We start from the raw sequence: 19,472 nt of genomic DNA on the forward strand, positions 1-19,472 counted from the left end.
ATGCTTTCACGTTGAGCCTTGATGGTAAGGCAGGCCAATGGTACCTAGAGCCAGCATATGTGGCAAACTTGGTCATACTAGCCGCACTAGTGTGGTCCTTGGCAAAGGCATATCACATTAGGTGCTGGCCTATAGGGTGCAGCCGTGGAAAAGGAGTGTCTTCTGGGACTCCTACCCAAGTCCAATAGTACAGATTGGGACGAGGGGCCATCGTGTGTGGAAAAGTATTCTCCCCAAAGTCCATCTATTCATTTCCTTGCCCTTCTCGACTCGGTGGCAAGAAATTGGGTACCTAGCGCTCAGAGGTTTTAGTAAAGGATGGCTCACCTTCATAAAATTAAACATGTGGCCACATAGGATCTATGATCGAGATGGGAATTGGGTTACTTTGAGTACTTCTTGATGTAGATGTTGGAGGAGGGTCCTCGCAATTTGGTTTGCTTGGCAAAAGGATCAACCAAATCAAGGTCAGCCAGGCTGAACCACCTTATGAATTTAGAGAATGATTCCCTCAATCACGAGGCTATGGTTGGAGGTGTGGGGGATTGGGGCCTAATCAAACTGGAGTTAGGAGCCATGCCCCAGGATTTGGTTTTTCCCCCATCTCGACATTGAAGCTCATCGCATCCCTCGAGCTCGAGGACTTCGTGTGTATGAGATCGTGCACTAAATATGAGCTTAGGGTTGAGATCCTAGATGGAATTGATAATCCATTGATGGGCTAATTAGAACGTTAATTGAGGCACCGTGTTCCAACTTTGTGTCAATCCTATCACTCTGTTAGACCTGAGGTGCATGTGCTCCATTCTGAATTAGTCGCTGAGTCTCCCAGGACTTCAAGGAGCAGTCATTGTATTAGCCTTAAAACAAAGACTTCTTAAGTCACTACGTCATCAGGTTGATGCATTGCATTATAACGTAGCAACTCCTTAACGCGATGGTTTTTTATAACGACTCTTAGCGCAACGACTTCAATAATGCAGCAAGTGATTATCAGTAATGACTTTTTAAGTGGCAGGTTTGTAAAACGGAATGGTTGAATATAGCAGTGACTCCTTATCACAGCGCCTTCGGAGTCGCTATGTCAGCCTTAACGTAGCGGGTTGACTTTTGATGTGACAGTTATGAGTTCATTTAACACCATGTATCAGTTAGGTCAGGAAGTTGACCAACTATCAAATAGCACGGGCAATCATTGCATTATAATGCAATGACTATTGCAGTTGCTACATTAAACTCGCTAACCTTAACGTAGCGACATGCATTTTGGCTATGTCACCGAACTGATTTTTGGTGCTCGTAAATTTGTGAGTTTTTGTGCAAGGTTTGTGAGCATTGGGGGGTGCTATCCTATCTAATCTACCTACTCAAATAAAAAAACCACAAAAAACAATGTAAACGCGACAAATGAGAGATTTTCCAAGGGAGTGGTTGAGAACTCACTCACACCTCTTCCAAATCTGATTTAAACTCCATTTCTTAGTGTTTTTAGTAAGATTTGACAATGCACACACCTTAGCAATCACTCAAACTAACTACTTCTGTGATTTGACGACAAAACATACTGCAAAACAAGCTCAAATGCATTAAAATCACCCCGTGAATAGAAATGATAGTTTTTGTTTTTTCTACTATAAACACACTCTTTTTCCCTTTAACCAATCCTATTCTCCACTAACAACACTCCTGGGTAAGCTATAAAGCATTGTGCGATGGATAGAAAGCTTATGCATTGCAAAGGCTTACCTCAAAATCCCCAGCAGTGATATGAAAAATGTATAGTTTAGCGGTGACTCCGTGTGTCGTAGGGATCTAGGAGGAATGCCAACGAAGACTCCACTCCCGAGCAACTCCTTGTGAGAGCTTAGCACAAGCGCGAGCCAAACACTTGCGTCACACAAGTATCTACCGGATTGTGTCAATGTGATTCCATGAAGGAGGGGAAGGGAAGAGGAGAGGGATGGGAAGAGAAGGGGAAGAGAGTAGAAAGGAAGGGCCTGGTGAAGGGGGAGGAATGGCAATCACAAGGCAACAACTCACAAGAAGATAGAGAGAATGAGAGAGCTTGTATTCCAAAAGTTGTACGTACACAATGAAGACCAAAAAACTTTTGGCATTCTACCTTTTCAAGGGAAGGCTAACCCTGTACTCTCTTTCTGGTCTCTCGCTTTCTTTTTACAAGCACTTAGGTTCATACGGCTCCAAGGTGGATATCATATAGCCTACCTCACATCCTCTCCTACTTCTTCGCTTTATCTTTACAACTACCTGGCGCTTGCATCAACTGTTAACTGCGGCGGTTAACACAAGTCTATAAAAAAGTATAAACAAGAGGAAGGAAGAAACCCCTTAAGCAGCCTGCTAAAGCTATGTTTATTTGTCTAAGGGCAATAGAGACTAGGATAATAGAGCAGAAAAACTCCGACACTCCTCATCAGAGCATGCACATTTAGGACGCTAACCTTGGAGTCACCCACTCATACACCCATCCACATTGTCCTGCTTGGAATCATGCGTAGTCCTGATAGTGACTCATGTGTCGTGGGGATGTTACCGATACGCCGGTGAGCTCTTTTATGAATGCATGAGGGCCTACTCACAGAAAGGCCTTTGTTTGTAAGCTGTCAGCCTGTACTTGGAAACTGGTTTTTGGGCTACTCCCTAGTGTAAAGTAGGAGCCCATGCGGCAATTAGGTTAGCAAGCACTTGCATCAGGTGATGTTGACAACTAAAGGACTTCACGTGCCCCAAAAACTACTTATTGAAGACCGTGTGTGCACAGATCCTAATTTTTTGTTTCTACCTGGTTCGTAAACCACACCCTTTGCTTCAAGAGGTCTTTATCGCCATTAAACCTTGTTTTTCTATGAACACTCAGTGCGGTTACACACCGCCGAGTGCCCGCCCAAGCAAGAAAAGGCATGGGCAATGCGGATGAAATAAGAATAAGAAGACTTTCATTTATTGCAAGCATGTCAAATTGCCTACGTGGTTTAGGCTGGGTGACTTATGATTGGATGGCGCGAGTTCGAATTTTGCTGTTAGAGGTTGGGTGGGTGATGAGTGGAGGGTAGTGGCTGCCCATGAGGATGGGTGCACTCACAATGTTTACACACTTGCCCACCCGTGGGCATGCCTAAGGGTGTTTACAAACTTGCCCGCCTGTGGGCACGCCCAAGGCTCATGGACAGGCAAGATTGCCCGCCCATTGCCCACCCACGGTTAGATGCCTTTATTGCATCTCGGGTGCCCATAGTGAGTAAACACCCTCATTAGAAAGCCCAATCATCATCATTGAGCTCCAGTAAAGGCAAGTTATCACGTAGTGCCCTCCTTTTTGTGCGGCAGCGCGGCAAATCACGCCTCTCCACGTGGAAAACACTTAAGGGGACACTCCTTCCGAATGCCAGCATCCTATAGTGCAAGGACGAATTATTCTTATGTGTTTTTCTGAGCTCTCCAAGTTCTCCTGTTTTCCCCGAGTGGTTTCCCTAATCCGGCTTTCGTGTTCTTTTTCGTTGTCCTTCTGAGGTGATCTTCTCCCGAGGTAAGTGCTTGTTGTTTATGGTTTTGTGGAAGCCATTTTTGCCGCATGATTGTCGGTTGTTTATGGTCTTCATCATTCATTATGGATTAGCTGAGTTCTTGTGCGTGTTTCTTTTCTTTTTCTTGTTTTGTTTGGTTGCAGATCTTCTTCTGTTGATTTCTCATGCTTGAGGATTCATAAGAATCGCAGATATTTTTTTGGTCATGACAGATATTACATTAGAGCTGTCCGCAGCTTCAATCTTAGACGATAGAGACTAGAGTAGCCACATGAGCGTCCAGATGCTTTCAAGGAGATAATCTATCTCTGTTTTTTTGGTGCTCTCAGCTCATCGCAAAGTCACAGTATGTTTTCTGTGCAAGCACGTTTTGGGTTTGAGTGCCGATTTCATGTCTTTTTCTCCCTGTCTGCAAGATTTGCCTTATCAAGAACGGGGCGGTCTTGGTCTTCGGTGTGAAGCTATTTTGTTTGCTTCTGGATCCTCTTTTGGGGAGTTCCTTCTTTCCTTTGTAGCATGTTATAGTTGTCTTGTCTTCTGCTTTCCTCATTTTTATTCAGTTTAGCAAGTACGGTTTCTTACTAAACTATCGGAAAAGGTGTTATTTATTTCGGGCAAATTTGCAATCAAAGCAGTAACGCAAAGGAAATTATAAGGTACCTGACATGTTAAACCTGAGCCATGAATACTCTCAAATGTGCATTTAGCTTGGAATTATGTAATGATGTCAGTTATGTTTTTGTGTGCTTGATGTTTAGCATAAATAGATTTTGGCTTTATCATTGCTAATCAGGAGAAATTTTGTTTCTTAAACTTTCAGTTAGAACTGGGTTGGAAGGTCCTGGACTCACTCGATATCAGAAGCTTGGGTATTGTTTGGCCTTGGTTGGTTGTCGTTATGGATGATGGGCTTGTCTGCAAATGATTTCGGCCTTTCGACAATGGGGTGACATCGGCCAGGTACAAACAAAAGAGGTGGTCACTTAAATTCTCCTTGCATGCAACCCGATTAGTTTTTTTGCAGCATATATATGTATGGCTACACATGGAGCTCATGGTCTTTGTTTTTTTGGGGACTTAAGATTCTATAGCTTTAGACAAAATTGTGCCTTTTAAGCTAGCATCTCATGCGATACCTAGAGTGCCATCAGAAATGCAACGAGTTTTTAGAATTAAATCAAGATGGGTCTCCAACATGGTGGTTTCGGTTCCCTAGATTATGCATGAGTTCCATTTGAGGAATTTGAGAGAGATTCATTATGCACCTATGCATAAATTCGAAGGAAGTACTCATATGAGGCAAGGGGATCTAAGATAAACAATGTGGGGCCTAATAATCCATCATATTGAGGCTTACCCCCTTTTTCCCCTTCTAATCCCTCGACTTGCCTTTATTGGAATCTCCATCAGTTTGAGGCTTACCCTTGGCTTTTCCTTGCAAGACAAGCCTTGTCATTGGATTTGTCAAGCTTCTTCCTGCAAGAGTAGGGGCACTTAATTGGTGCCGACTATTGCCTTGCAATGATGGTTGTCACAAAAATTTTGTAGCTCCTGGGGAGTATGCCAAGCAAAAGACTGGCTACCGGACAGGAATGCTGAGAACTGATCCCTTACTATTTCTATCTATGTGATGTGGTCCTGTATTTAGCCCCCTTCGTTCATGTTAAAAAGCTATGTCTTGAGGCCAAGGACTTTGGCTGCGGTGTTGATCTCATTCATGTCTGTCAGGATGGTCCATGCTTGAAAACATTGTATCCACAGCTAAATATGTGGGAGGACTAAGTCTGCAGTTGTGCCAATGACTATGGCTAGGGAGTCTGGATCACGCAGTACCCAATCTTTTGACTGCAAAAGGATTTACTTTGTGTCATTACTACTGGGCCGCATTTTGGATGTCCTGAAGCCTCAGCTCCACTCCTGTATCTCCAAAATCACCCTCACCACAACCCTATTAGAAAACTAGAGGCAGGCTACTTGCTTAGGGCCAACACTACTTCCGCAGCGGAACATGATCACAAGAGACTATTGCATGGAACCAACTCAAATACATGTGCTTTAGTTGAAATGAAGAGGGCAATCCAGATGTGAAAGAGTGCTCAAAAGTAGAGCAAAAGCAGATATGTGTGCACGCACGCGCACACAGTACTTACTATTGGAAACAAACTGAATAACATTGTTTGCTGCCACATTCTCAATGGCCTTCATCCAAAGCTAGCCAACCTCTCGGCTAACCTTTAAATTGTCAATAGCTTTAATGCAAAAGCTAGCTCCTTTAGAGTATGCAATGATGCCCTAAATAGAGCGGCTCTTGCATGATCTCTACAAGACCAAGGACACAGGGAGGATTATCATGCTTCAGAGCCAACTATTCAACCTATACATTGACGAAACTTTCTAGTGAAGGTAAAGATTCAGAGTGATCAACTCGGACCGATGGGTCGCAAAGTGGATAGTAACCAATTAGCCATGCTCTTGGTCAATAAGCTTCCCAAGAAATACCCAAGGGTTGGTGACTCTCTACTTGGAAAACAACGGAGGCCACACACATTTGAGGAGCTAGGTCCATTGTTCCTTCAAGAAGATTATGTACATCAGTAGGTCCCTACAATAGGCTTTTTGTTGTATGCGATGACCCACATTGTGAGCACTAGTTCGAGGACGAGTCAGGCATAAGCTATGTGCGTCAGTCTCCAACCCTTAGGTTAAAGTCTTGTTTACCCACTGGAGAACTAGCTAGATTAGCTAGAAGTCAGCCTAGATTAGTTTAGGGTTAGTTTAGATCAAGTAGCCGCCTTAGGGCTGCCATTTCAAGGCCTTCCATGTAGCGGGAGATAGACTATCCTCACTTTCTTTCTTGCTCAATACTAACTTCAATTGCAAGATGATGCACTCAATACACAAAGAGATGTTGTGGATTTGAGCGAGAGAATCAGAGGGAGAGAATGTAGTGGACCTCCAAAGAGGAAATAGGTACAACTGGATAATGAATGCCCAAAGGGCTGAATACAACTATATGAAGGGACTGAAACCCTCACTGCAAAACTGGAAAGGCTAGACTACCTAGAGGAGGTGGATCCCTGAAGAGGTTGAGGCTACCCTATTGGTTTACTGTGGGGAGGCCTTGTTGCTGCTATTCCGAGGGCTGAGGTGCCCAACTGTGGATGAAGAATGAGGGCCAAAGGCTGCCCTTTTATAGGCTGCTAGGTTAGCTTGGCCGACCAAGTCAACACCGACCGTTGACCCTGGTCGGTTGGTCATTGCAATTGTTGACCAGGTCAGTCAAAAAGTCAACGTTGACACAAAAAGTCACCTCGATGTTTTTTACATGCGATGACGTGGTGTTGACTGTCTGTTGACTGTGTGCTGATTGCTGACCTCGCAAGGCTGCCTGCATGGCTGTACGTGATGCCTGCGTGGCAGTTAACTTGGTTGCTTGCATTGGCAGCAGCTAGCATGGCCACGGGCTTGTGGATGCCCGTGACATCCCCTTCTGCTGAAACTCGAACTAGGGTATGAAAGGGGCCTCCCATCGTGCCGACGTAGGTGATTGTCTGTGGTATACCTAGATGATTAATCCTGATCTGAATGCCTGGTTCATGAATCCGAAGGTGAGCTATTCCCTCTCTACTCTTATCTCCTTTCTCTCTTTATGGTGCATAACGCTAATTCCTCGCTAAAGCTTTAAAGGTCTTGCTGTGATTACACGATTAGATTACCGTTGCATGTTACACCCTTCTGCCCGAGCTCAAAATCCTGAGCAAGCTCGTGTGCACACTCATAATCCCGTGGCATGAAACTTCTGACATACCACTGGATGTCTGTACACAGCCCATGGAGAAATTTGCTCAGCTTTTGATTGTCCTCCGGCTGCAGTTGTAAAAACACTTGAGTAAATTTGTTGGCAAAATGATTCACTGTCTTGTTTTCTCCCTTGCGTAGCTCGTAGAACTGACTCTTGAACCTGTCCAGGTATTGCAGTGGCAAGAACCATGATCGAAGATCTTTCACGAATTCCGTCGAGCTGTAGAAAGTTGTCTCCTCGTCTGCAACATAGTGGTCCTCTTGCCACTTGAGCCACCGGGTGACCACCACCTCTGTGAGGTGCATGGATGCTAGGATGCACCGCTCGTTGTCCTTCGTAGGCATCATTGGAAAACAAATTTTGAATTGATTGAGCCACGAAGTCAACACTAAGGGTTCTTGCTTACCATGGTACCGTGTGAAGTTGAGTTTCCCCGGAAAGGAAGGCTTGGCTTGAGGTGGAATTCTCTTTGTTTCTCCCCCTGTCGGTCGGAGTAGAGAAATGAGAAGCTACCGGTCCCATTCTTCCTTCTCTTCTCGAGCGGTACGTTCTCGGTGCTCCTTGGCCTCATGAGCCTCGCAGTTTCGGAGTTTCTAGGCTTCCCGAGTCTCTCAATCGTGTTCATGTTTTTCTTTTCCTGATCGCGTGCCTCCGGAGTGTGTCTTTTACGCTCTCTGGCGGGGTGCTCATGATCTTCCTGCATCTCCTGAAGCTGGGCCATGCGGGTGAAGAGAGCCTCAGACTGTTGTTGGTGCATCTGCATCATAGCCTATAACATAGCTGTCATGGTAAACATGGAAGTGTCTGCAGGATTCTGTGGTGGGGGGTGTGTGCGTGTGTACGCGCGCGCAAGAGGGCAGCATAGAAGATTCTTGAGGATCATCATGCTGAAGCGGCTTTTTAAGCTGAAAACTTATTGGAGGCAGCTTGTTACTTCTTCAAAGTGGAATGCATGGAATGAACATAATTGTGTGAGGCCCCAGAGACTTAAATCCATTGTTTTGGAATGATGTTGGCCTATTGCTTCAGGTCACAAAGCCTATTCTCATTACATTGAGGCTTCTTGATGGGGATGACCCTTATAATTGGAAGGTGTATGAAGGGTTGGATAAGGATTGAGACAATTCAAGTTTTAATGCTTTGTATGGTTGGAGGAAGGTTGAGGGCACTTACAACCTCTCGGCAGACAGTATGATTCACCTTTGGAGATCACTATGTATAAACCCTCTATACCACGTGCGTTCAAGGCATATTTCTAAAATCCTTTGTTTTGGATCGATAATTTCAAGGGCAAGGGCTATTGAGGCGGTGGAAGGATGGGAGATAATATTGAGATCAGCTGTCTCAAATGCAGACGATTGAAGGAAAGTGAGGGAGGAGCTCACATATTACAAGCAAAGAAAAGAGTTGTTTGGCTTGGAGGATGCACAAAATGACAAGTTTAAAATTTCCTCATTTGTTGGTGGAAAGGACTATGGAGCAGATGCTCTATTGTTACAAGGATTGGCCATTGGCAATACTCAAACAAGGTGCTAGCTCTTTGCCTATTGAGTGCCTCTGGAGAATTTCTGAAAACATTGTATCTGAAAGAGGAACATGCTTGTGGTCCAGAAGGCTAATGCTTGTATTCGCTAATGCAAAGTTGTCTATGCTTAAACAAGTTTAGGATAGAGTGCACTCCTAAACCATATACTGGATTTTGACCTGACAAGGATAATGACAGTGATGCAGCAAAGGCTGCTCCTAAGCATGAGGATGATGATGAGGTCCAGATGAGTCAAAAGGAGGAGGGGGCTGACACCACTTTGTTAGAAAATGTAGAGGTAGGTTGCTTGCTTAGGGCCAACACTACTGAGCAGCAGAAGATGCACTCTAAGATCACAAGAGATTAATGTGGAACATGACTCAAATAGATATTCTTTACTTAAATGGGCAATCCATAAACACAGCCTACTGGGTTTGTTTTGCTGCATTGTCTATAGGAAACTCTTTCTCTCTGCCACACACCTCTGTGGTGGGCTTTAGTAGCTGCTCAAGGCTGAGCACTCATGCAAAGTTCTGCTCCATTGTTCTATGCTGACAGACGCTTCCTCTTCAGATTAGTTATGCTCTCCTACTGGATGTAATCTGCACCAAGGTTTGCTCTGGATCTGCTGTGTGTCTGCTCCAACATGAATGGTTTCTGACCTCTTTGCTGCCCTGGAATGCAGCTTAAGTGTGTTGTCCTTGGATTGTGAAGTAGATCCCTGGATCTCCTGCTCCTCCTCTCTCAGAATAGTGACTGCAGGTGAGGCTTCAGGAATGACTTTGGCTCCTTGTGTGGGACACTAATTATAGGGGGAAATCCCCTCCAAAATGGCCAACTGGTTGGGCAGACTGCCGACACAGTCTTTGGTCCACAGACAGCTGACCTGCTGCTATCTCCTGGGTCCACCCAGTCTGCAGATAGCCGACGTGCTTCTGTCTTCTCATGATAAAAGGATTTCCTTGAAGGCACCTTGATGATGGTTCTTCCATGCCTCCTGTACCTGCTGCTCACTGTTCTGCCCTTTGCTTGGGCTGTTGGCTGGGCTCTTTCCAGCCCCACAGCCAGCCCATGTGGGCATCCTGTGGTGGCCGTGCCAAATAAACCCTAACAGGGACTTCAGTATAGCCATGTTGCTGCCCACATGGCACCTAACCCCTTCCCCCTGTAGGTTCATCCTCCCAGAAGTATGCTAAGGTGTCAACCCCGTGAGCTCTCCTCATTTGGGGCTCATAGGTTGGGCATTGGCCCTATTTCTCCAACACCCCCTCTCATGACACACTCTGGCCCAACACCAGCTCTATCAAAGAACTGCTCCATCAGTTCCTTTGCAGATGCTCTTAGGAACATGTCGAGGATGTCTTCTCATCTGGCCTGAATCCCGCATATTGTGTGTGCAATCTATTTTTGTATTATTTCTTTTTGTTGACTTCATCTTGATGCTTCCAGTCCATGGCTGAGTCTGTCCTTCACCTCCAGAGTGCTGACAGAAACTGAGTACAAAGACTTTGTATAAATGGATGCTCAAGTATGCGTGGGTGTGTGGATTTGTATGTGTTAGAGCATATGTTTATACTATGGTCTACACCCACTGTTGGGTGCTGATGATGTCAGTGGGGATGTCATAGTAGCTAGTCCCTGCTATGAGTGATGGGTTTATGGTTTTCAACCTAATGAGTGATTATCACGAGATTGAAACTGCACTATGATGAGTTTGGGCATGTTCCTGGACTCATCTAGGTACATGTCACCTACTTTATACATGCAAATGCTTTTAGACCTGTGAACTCCATAAATATCACAAATGAAAAGCAGGATTTCGTGGGGAAGTGGTCATTGTACAGGGTTCATCAATGTGAAGGCTTCTGAAATTTTAGTAAATGTGATTGTTGCCCTTTTCGTACGTAGTTCACATGCATGCATGATGACAAATAGTGAATTTTTTCTGCTTGTAATCTATGTTCAAATTTACATCTGTGTATGCTTGTTTACTGCAAGCTAGCTACTGAAGGTAGAAATCTTTTCTCGTCAAAAGTTAGAGCTTATATGCCATTTAAGAACATAATGCGTTCCCATCGTTCCAGAAACTTCATTGGGTGGGGATATCTGTCATTACGTGGGGTCTCTCCTAATTTATAGAAAGAATAAAACTCATCGGGGGCACCTACTTGTCTCTAAAAGGTTTACATTCTGAAATCATGGCTCTTTTGTTTGCCGGCCAAGCAGTATGTTTTTTGGCTTGCATAGAACTCCTTGGGACACAAAGCATGGGTGTTGCTGCAGCGGGCGGAAACTGTGTTCCAGCTTGCAAGTTTTGTCAACCTGCTTTTTTTCCTTTGAATGGGAAGTTCATATTTTTTTCTTGAATCATTGGATAGTAGATGTCGCCGATCACATTTTGCTATTGTAACTGTTATCTAATGTATCGTTCTTCTTTGTGGTGCAGATATCGAAGCTTGATAGAGCGTTTTCTTGGTGCAAGACTTATCTATCAAAGGCCGAACATGGATCGATCAGTAAGCTTTGAGTACATGAACCGGCAACTTGTGTGGCATGAATTTTCGGTATCTCTCTGTCAATATTTTTTGTGAGATATGCTTTTGACTACTGGAGTGGGATTGTGCAATAATTGAAAATTTTCACAATATAGAAAACAACTTTTATGGCAGTGCTACTTACTAACCTATTTAAGTACCAAAATAACAAAATGCCATTAAATTGCAGGAACTTTTACTGTTAGTTTTACCACTTTTGAACATCACTTCTATTAAAAAGGCTTTATATTTCTGTTTTCAAGTGGAGAAGGGGCAAAGGCAATCACGAAAGAGGATGCTTTTCCTGTTTGCGAGCGATGCCCGATAACTATCACTTACATCGCACTTCTGTGTGAGCATCAATATTGCTACTATTGTTTGAGCACTAGATGTATAGCAAGCTCATCATTTCGATGCATAAAATGCAATGTACAGGTTTTGGCCATGAAACAACGTCATTTGCAAGTGACCGTTGAAACAAAGAATTAATGAAGTCAGCCGGGTATTATAAAAAGTAAGCGTGTGAGTCACTTTGTATGAAACGACTCCTTTATGAGTGGAAATGTAAAATGGGTATTCTATTATAAAAGTTGGGTTTTCGTCCAAGTTGCGGCCTGTTGGTATTGCGATAATTCTTTCTATCTTAAATGGTGCGTTGCCCTATGAGCTAGATTTAGATTTAGATGCTCGTTTGGGAGAGACTAAAATGAAATCGTTAGACTTTTTAGAGGATGAAGTTGGGAATGTTCCTGGGTTCATCTAGGTATATTCTATTATAAAATCTTACTCAAGACTGAGAAGTCATCCACTAGAGTTGGTTTAGTGGTTGCAGGGTACTGGTTTATTTTGTAGATGCTCTAGGTCATTACAGGGCAATTTGGCTTGTGAAGTATTCATAAACAATAACAAATTTCATAAAATAATAACAGGTGGGAATGAACCTTATGGATTTGGTACCCCACCAAAATCCATGGAGGATGAAAGATAAAGTTAGGCATTGATATTGGTTGGACATCATAGTAGCTATGGTGTGCGTGATGAAGCCCTTGGTTTTCAAATTTGTGCATGACTATAAAGAGGTTGAAACGGCATTGTTTGCTTTGTTTCTATAGGATGAGGCTCGGTCGTGTGGAAATATGCTCTAGAGTTTTACTAAATACATTTATCTCCTTACTTGGCCTTGCAAGACCTCACTTGTTATCTTTGTATCCTCATTAGTTCGCATTCTTGAAGATTTTAGATCTACATTTTTCAAAGCTTAGTAGCATAAAATAGAGATTCATAAATAAGGAGTAAGAAAGCCACCCATGTGTCATAGACCCTTCTGGTCATGCCTTTTAATTTGTGAATCCCTTGATAACTTCATTGCCCACTTATACAATGAGCATGCTCTCTTAGTCAAAATAATATGTGAATGTAAAATAAACAAAAGATTTGTAGAAGTAATCTATATGCATGCTTGCTTACCTTACAGCTACTCTTAGAGACTTAAAATCCAAACGTGAAGATTCTTAGTCTTAAATTATGTTACAAAGGCCAGAATGTAGCTATGTCATATAACAACTTGGGAAGAGTTGAGCCTTGTGCACTCCTTGAATTCTTCAGTTCTCCAGTTACTTTTTGTGGTTTATACTTCGTCTCATAGTCCCATGAAACGTTAGTAGATCTTTCTTTCTTCACATATCTCTTTTTCCAATCTAGCCCACTTCTTGTCAATATGCAAGAGGTTGACATGGCCTTGTTTCTCTACATGGTGGTAGGATGTTCCTATCATTTGGATACATCACTCTTCTTAGGCATTAGTATATTTGGTATCCAATTTCTTGTCATATGCTTGACATTTATTAAGAACCTTGGTAAAGTCTTTTACAAACAATTAAAGAGTATGTTTATATTAACGGATCAATACATATTTTAAAAAAATGGTAATGACATAATACATGAACTTAAAGAGAGATTGGGATCATCATGAATCATCCATATTAATATGCCATGTAGTGTGAATCTTTCGCTAGTTTAGAAATGTCAAATATGTCAACACCATTCCATAGAAGCCTGAATTCTTCTATTACTTGCTCCAACTATACATCCCATGTTTTTTACTTTATGTTTTTGGAGAGCATACACATCACATACATGTATAGAAATTAAAACATTAATAGAATATATGTTGATCATATTGCAAATGTATACGCATGTGAAAATTAAAAAAAAAGTTCATATTAAGAATGAATAAGGCTAGCATTAGAATGCTATTTTCTTATCACCAAAAGTTGTTAACAAATATAACTAGCCACATTATTCCTTGTGTTTCAACTAAATGCTCTTTTCTTATCACCATAAATGGTGGAATCTGGTAGTTAACAAATACAACTAGCCATGTAGACCATTTTGTTAAGTGTGTTCCAAAAAGACTAACTCCCTCAAGAGCAAGTCCCATGTTCACATTACGAGGCTGTCACCATTAAATCCAATTTCTTCTGGTCACTTAGTTATGCTGTAATCCCAAACCTTTACTACGTCCACAGATCCTAATCTACCCTTTGCTAATCTCAATCTTATCAAGTGCAAAGGCAAGATTGGGAGGACCCATCAGAGTCCCAATCCGATGACAATCATACAAGTCTTCCACTTAGGAGATCTAAACCAAAGGCCATATGGGACACAATGTAATCAAGATCTAGAGAGCATGACATAATAGAATTGCCCTTGCGTTGGCCCACGCATGAGATATCTCCTTCATAGTCTCCGACTTGGGGAGATAGATGATTGGAGCAATGGTGGCCCTTGCCAGATGGTGAGCTACAACTTGTAGACCATAAAGGAGGAGGAAGGGTATCAAAATAGGTTGATGAGATTGAGCACCAAAAATGTCCTATTAGTTACTTCCTTTCTTGACGACACTACTCCTCAAGGATTAGACCCTGATCGCTTGTGCATATATTTATACTAGGCTATGCATTCCCTTTTGGAGAGACATTCTTGTCTCAAACACCAGCCTTGAGTGTTGATGCTTGGTTTAGTGGATACTCTGTGTGTGTGTGTGTGTGCGTGCGTGAATGCCAACTTGTGCATATGTAAGTGCATCCATGTTTGTGTGCAAGTGCTAATTTTTCTTTGGGAAAATTTTAGAAAACTTAGCGCTCCTTTGGGTTTGGCAAAAACCATGGCCTTTAAAAAAGAGAGGATAAATGTGTATTGGTTGCCAAAGATAGCCTAACTTTGGTAAACTGCATCTTTTGATTGGCAAAACCAAAACGGGTTGATGTTATATATCAAATTACATACTAAGGCATGATTTACATCAATATAATGTTTTTTGCACCATTCAATAACTCTGCACTCATGAAAATAAGTAGTTTATGAAGTTATGGCTCATTTTTCCATCAAATTTAGGGCAAGGTTGCCCATTTTAGGCTATCATTTCTCAAGGATTGGGATGGTGGATAGCCCACTTAGGTTATCCTCCCTTGAAAAAGGTCTTGGTAGGCTATTAGTTAGGTGGTAACTTGTGTGTTTGTGTGCAGCACAAGGAGCTAATGCAACCCTTAGGCTTTGGCATAGCCTAGTTAGTCTCCTCTATTTCTTCCTTATCCCATGACCTATTCCAGCTCTCTTGTCTCTCTCCTCCATTTCAACATCCTAATTGGGTAGCGACCTTCTTACTTGAGGCCCGACATAGAGATTACCCAACGGGTGTAGGAGTGAGACTAAGTTGACCATCGGAGCCCAACTTGAGGATGATCATAGACTTCTACCACTTATAGACATAAAGGACGAGAAAGGGGCTCAAATACGTAGATGAGGCTGAGCACCAACAATGTCCTATTTAGTGACTTCCTTTCTCGATGACACTAGCCCTCACTAGAGCCATTATCATATCCTCTATCCTTAGTTGACTAATAGATTTGGTTCCCCAGGCAACATACAAAGGTTCAAAACATAGAATGGGGATAGCTAATCGACTAATTCACTGACAAGGATCTGCCCCTTATCTCTCGTGGATATAGTTATACTAGGCTATGTGTTCCCTTTTGCAAAGACATTGTGGTGTATTTCTCTTTTTTTAATTATCGTCTCAAACATTAGCATTGGGTGTGGATGCTTGGTTTACTGGTTCCGTTCCGAGTCAACTTTTATTCTATTTCGTTTTCTATAGTCTCATAGACCCTTTGATCTTTTAAAGACTTTAATATTCTCTCTCTCTCTCTCTCTCTCTCTCTCCCCCCCCCTTCGCGTGAGTGCCACAGTTGTGCATATGTGTGTGTATCATGTTTGTGTGCAAGCGCTAGTGTTTTCTTTGGAAAATATTCAAGTTCGGAAAAGTTGGTGCTCCTTTGGGTTTGACAAAAAAGAAACAATGGCATTCAAAAAAGAGAGGGAAAATGTGTATTGATTACCAAAAATAGCCAAACTTTGGTAGCTCGTATCTTTTGATTGAGAATCCAAATGGGTTATGTCATATATTAAATCAAATAGTAAGGCATGATTTACATGAATTTCATGTTTGCTTCACCATTCAATAACTATATACTCATGAAAATAAGTAGTTTATGAAGTTTGGGATCATTTTTTAAATCAAATTTAGGGCAATATTGCGTGTTTTAGGCTATCACTTCTCAAGGATTGGGATGGTGGATAGCCCACTTAGGCTATTCTTTTTCAATCGGGCTCTCCAAAAAAAAACAATGGCAAAGCACCTCCTAGTGAACTTGGCCTTGAATTTGGCACCATTGGCAAAGAGAGGTGTGTAGGATGATGTGTTCCCAAGTTTTTGCTTTAATTATGAGGCATGGAAAGCTCAAGAGTGAGGAATGAACTTGAAGGAAGGTGATGCTTCAAAAGTAGAAGACAAGAACTAGTTGGCAAGTTTGTCTATTGAAATCATGGAATTGGATTGGACCTACATACTTGTAGCTATCATCATAGCTAGATATCATTGAAATTAAATTGCAAATGGGCCATGATGCTCAAGCCATGTTTGGTCTTGTATGAATAGAATGGATCTTTGCCCATGGAGGAGGATTGGATATGCTTTATTAGCACTGGCTCTCCTAGAGACAATGCTTTAGGATTGAGTCGAGTGGGAGTTTTGTGATTATTATTAGTTTTTTAGGAGCTTTTATTAGGAATTTCTAAAATTCTTAACCTCTACTTTACATGGCTGTTGGCTTTTCAGCTTTTAGCTTATGTGTTCTTTTAACCCCCCTCCAACATGGCTATAAATCAATTCAAGGACTCCACTCTCCCTCCATTCTCCCTAGAACAATTTCCTTGGCTTCCTCCAGCTACAAGTATTCAAGTCACTTCAAGCTCTCCGGTCGCTCATCTAGGTCTCACATGTTCATTTGTGAGCAAGATGCTACTGATTCGCTTGCTAACTACTGCTGAAGCCATTGCCTGGAAAAAAATTACTATCCAGAAAGTTGTTTGCCAGGAAAAGCAGGTTTGCTTGTAAAAAAAAATCCATTTTCCTGTTGAAAGGGCTTTATGCTAGCCAAACGGGCTTTATCCTACCTAATAGCCTTTATGCTTGCCAGTGAAGTGATTGTTGTCTACTCGATCTTTTTATAATAATAAAGTTTAAAAAAAAACCCCAGGAAAAAGTTGACATCAAAACTTTGCAGGTATCATTGGTAAAACCTTCAAGGAAAAATAATGCTAATTTACCTTTCAGTTTTAAATTATAGTTTTTTTTAAAGAAAGGCGGTGGCTTTGTAGTCAGTGGGAGACCATCCAAATAACCATAGAACCTTGGCAAAGCCTAATGGATCTTGCGAGTACTCAAAGCGTTTCTTTCCTGTTATTTCTTACTAAACAATCGACACTATCTAAAGACCCGTAAAACCCACAAATTGGAGCCAAGTGCTTTCGTGTGTACATGCAGCCTTGTTCTTCTTAGCCACCACCTCACTTGTAAGGTGCATGGATTTCAGGATGCATAGCACATTGTTGTTCGTAGGCACAACTTAAAAATAACTATTGAATTGATTGAGCCATAAGGTCAACACTAACACTTCTTGTTTACCATTGTACCACATGAAGTTTACACTCTTGAATATGTTGGTGAATCGACAACGCCATTAGTAGGCATAATGATAGTTTGGGGATTGTTTCATGCACTGGCAGCTTGGTGTGAAGAAGAGTTGAGTCTTTGGGTAGTTTTTGACTATAACAATGGAGTGGTGATTCTCAATGCTTTCAACTTCTTTTGCTATGCAAATGATGAAGAGTACAATATCTTGAAGTTGTTATGTGCACTTCCAATTGTGAGAAGGGTGATTCTTGAATGCATGTATACACAATGTTTTCATGGTGCTGGTTGGTCACTTATTTTTGAAGATTTTATTGAGGATCACATTGTGGAGGGCTTTCAACCAAGTGGTTATGTATAAGAAGTTGGTCTTGGTATACTAAGGCTCTGTGGGATCTTGTTTGGGATATTATTTGGATCTTGATGTTTCCTTTTTGTGTTTCATCATGGTGAAGATTCTAGTGCTTCGAGGGACCCAAGGGGAAGACTCGGAGTCTTATCTTCGGGATTTTGTTTGAGGATGCCGGCTTTTTGGATTGTCCATGAAGGATCAGAGGCCGAGATTTTGCCTGATTTTCTTGAAGGTGTAGCCTTGAGTTGGCATGAGGCCTTGCCGGACTCTACCAAGGAGGATTGGGACCAAGTGGTGGCTGCAATGAAACAGAGATTTGGGGCAGTGGAGTCACCAAATGCTTTGATGTTGCAATTGGACCGGTTCTATTACGGAGAGGGTGAGATGGTCTCTACGTTGGCAATCCAATATGACACTTTATGGACAAAGTATAAGCGAGCAGCTTTGCGAGCTGTGGCACCTGCATCATCGGCCCCTCAAAGTCTCGTAGGGATTAAGCACTTAAAGATGAGCAAATTTGTTATGGCTTTGGAGCCTCATCTTTGCTCGAAAGTAATGAGTAAAAATCCAACAACATACATGGAGGCACTTCGCATTGCGACCAAGTAAGAAGCTTCTCTAAAGATCGAATCCTCTTTTGTGTCTTCAATAGCTTCAACTTCTAAGGTGGAGGTAATGGGCACTCCTTAGGTACCAAAGTCCTCTGAGTTAGATCATAATATCTCCCAATTGATGGCAGAGTTTGCTAATTTGAAATTGCATTTGGTCAATGCATGACAACCTAGAGCACCAAAGAGTGAGGATAGGCCTTGAGATAAGAGTGGGATCACTTGCTATGAATGTAATGAAAAAGGTCACTATTGCCCTGAGTGTCCTAGATTGAGAAAGAAAGAAGAAAAACAAGTATCCTTGTTAGAAGCTTCTTCAGGGGATGAGGAAAGAGAGGTAATGATGGCTAAACAGGGGCATGGTAAAGCAAAAGAAGAAGAAGAAAGCAAGGAAGAATAGATGAGGATCGTTGTAGTAAGAAAAAGAAGGCAGCTAGAAGGAGAATTAGCCAGCCAGAATTTCATTTAGGACAAGGAATTGGAAGCTATGACTTGTTGTCCGACCTTAAAGAAAAGGAAGCTCATATTACCATTGGTCAATTACTTGCTTTGTCTCCAAAACTACGGAAGGAATGGGGAAAGCTAGCAAAGCACAAGAGTGTCAAAGAAGAAAAAGAAGAAAAGTGCCATGCCTATTGTTCAAAAGGTAGATATAGATGTTGGTGATGATGTACCTGTGGTTGATGTGATCATTGATGGTCAAGTGATTTCTAATGTGTACATTGATGGAGGTGCATCGATTAATGTCATGAGTGAGAAGACCATGATAGATGCTGATTTAAAATACTCTAGTACTATCTCTCCTTATCGCATCAAATTGGCTGACAACACTAGGGTAAAGACCTTGGGAGTTGTGAAGAATCTAGAAGTGGATGTATGTGGAATATCTCACCCTCCTTGAGGATCTTGCATCTCTTATCTATGAGAATTTGGGGAGGAGCCTCCCTAGTTTGAAAGACTCTTGTTTTCTCATCATTAATTTTAGACCTTGACCCTGTGCAGAAGGTGTCCAAGCACCTAAGGACTCTCTCAACTGATCTGGCATCATTGCTTGGTGTGAAATTTGTGTCTT

The 19,472-nt window shown here is 42.1% G+C and overlaps 1 long non-coding RNA gene across 2 annotated transcripts; it reads left to right on the forward strand.

Annotated features, from left to right (window-relative positions):
- The first annotated feature begins 3,297 nt into the window (after nt 1-3,297).
- On the forward strand, nt 3,298-11,679 carry LOC147892973 (uncharacterized). 2 transcript variants are annotated; one of them, XR_015542366.1, is made up of 3 exons: nt 3,298-3,547; nt 11,120-11,436; nt 11,597-11,679. It is a non-coding gene; the product is annotated as an uncharacterized LOC147892973 (long non-coding RNA). The 2 variants fall into 2 exon arrangements; XR_015542367.1 differs by lacking the exon at nt 3,298-3,547 and adding an exon at nt 4,454-4,505.
- Nucleotides 11,680-19,472: the final 7,793 nt, after the last annotated feature.

The sequence above is a fragment of the Dipteris shenzhenensis genome, chromosome 16 (genome assembly GCF_047967505.1).
Source record: "Dipteris shenzhenensis isolate YYH24624 ecotype China chromosome 16, Dip_SZ_1.0, whole genome shotgun sequence".
Taxonomy (NCBI): Eukaryota; Viridiplantae; Streptophyta; class Polypodiopsida; order Gleicheniales; family Dipteridaceae; genus Dipteris; species Dipteris shenzhenensis.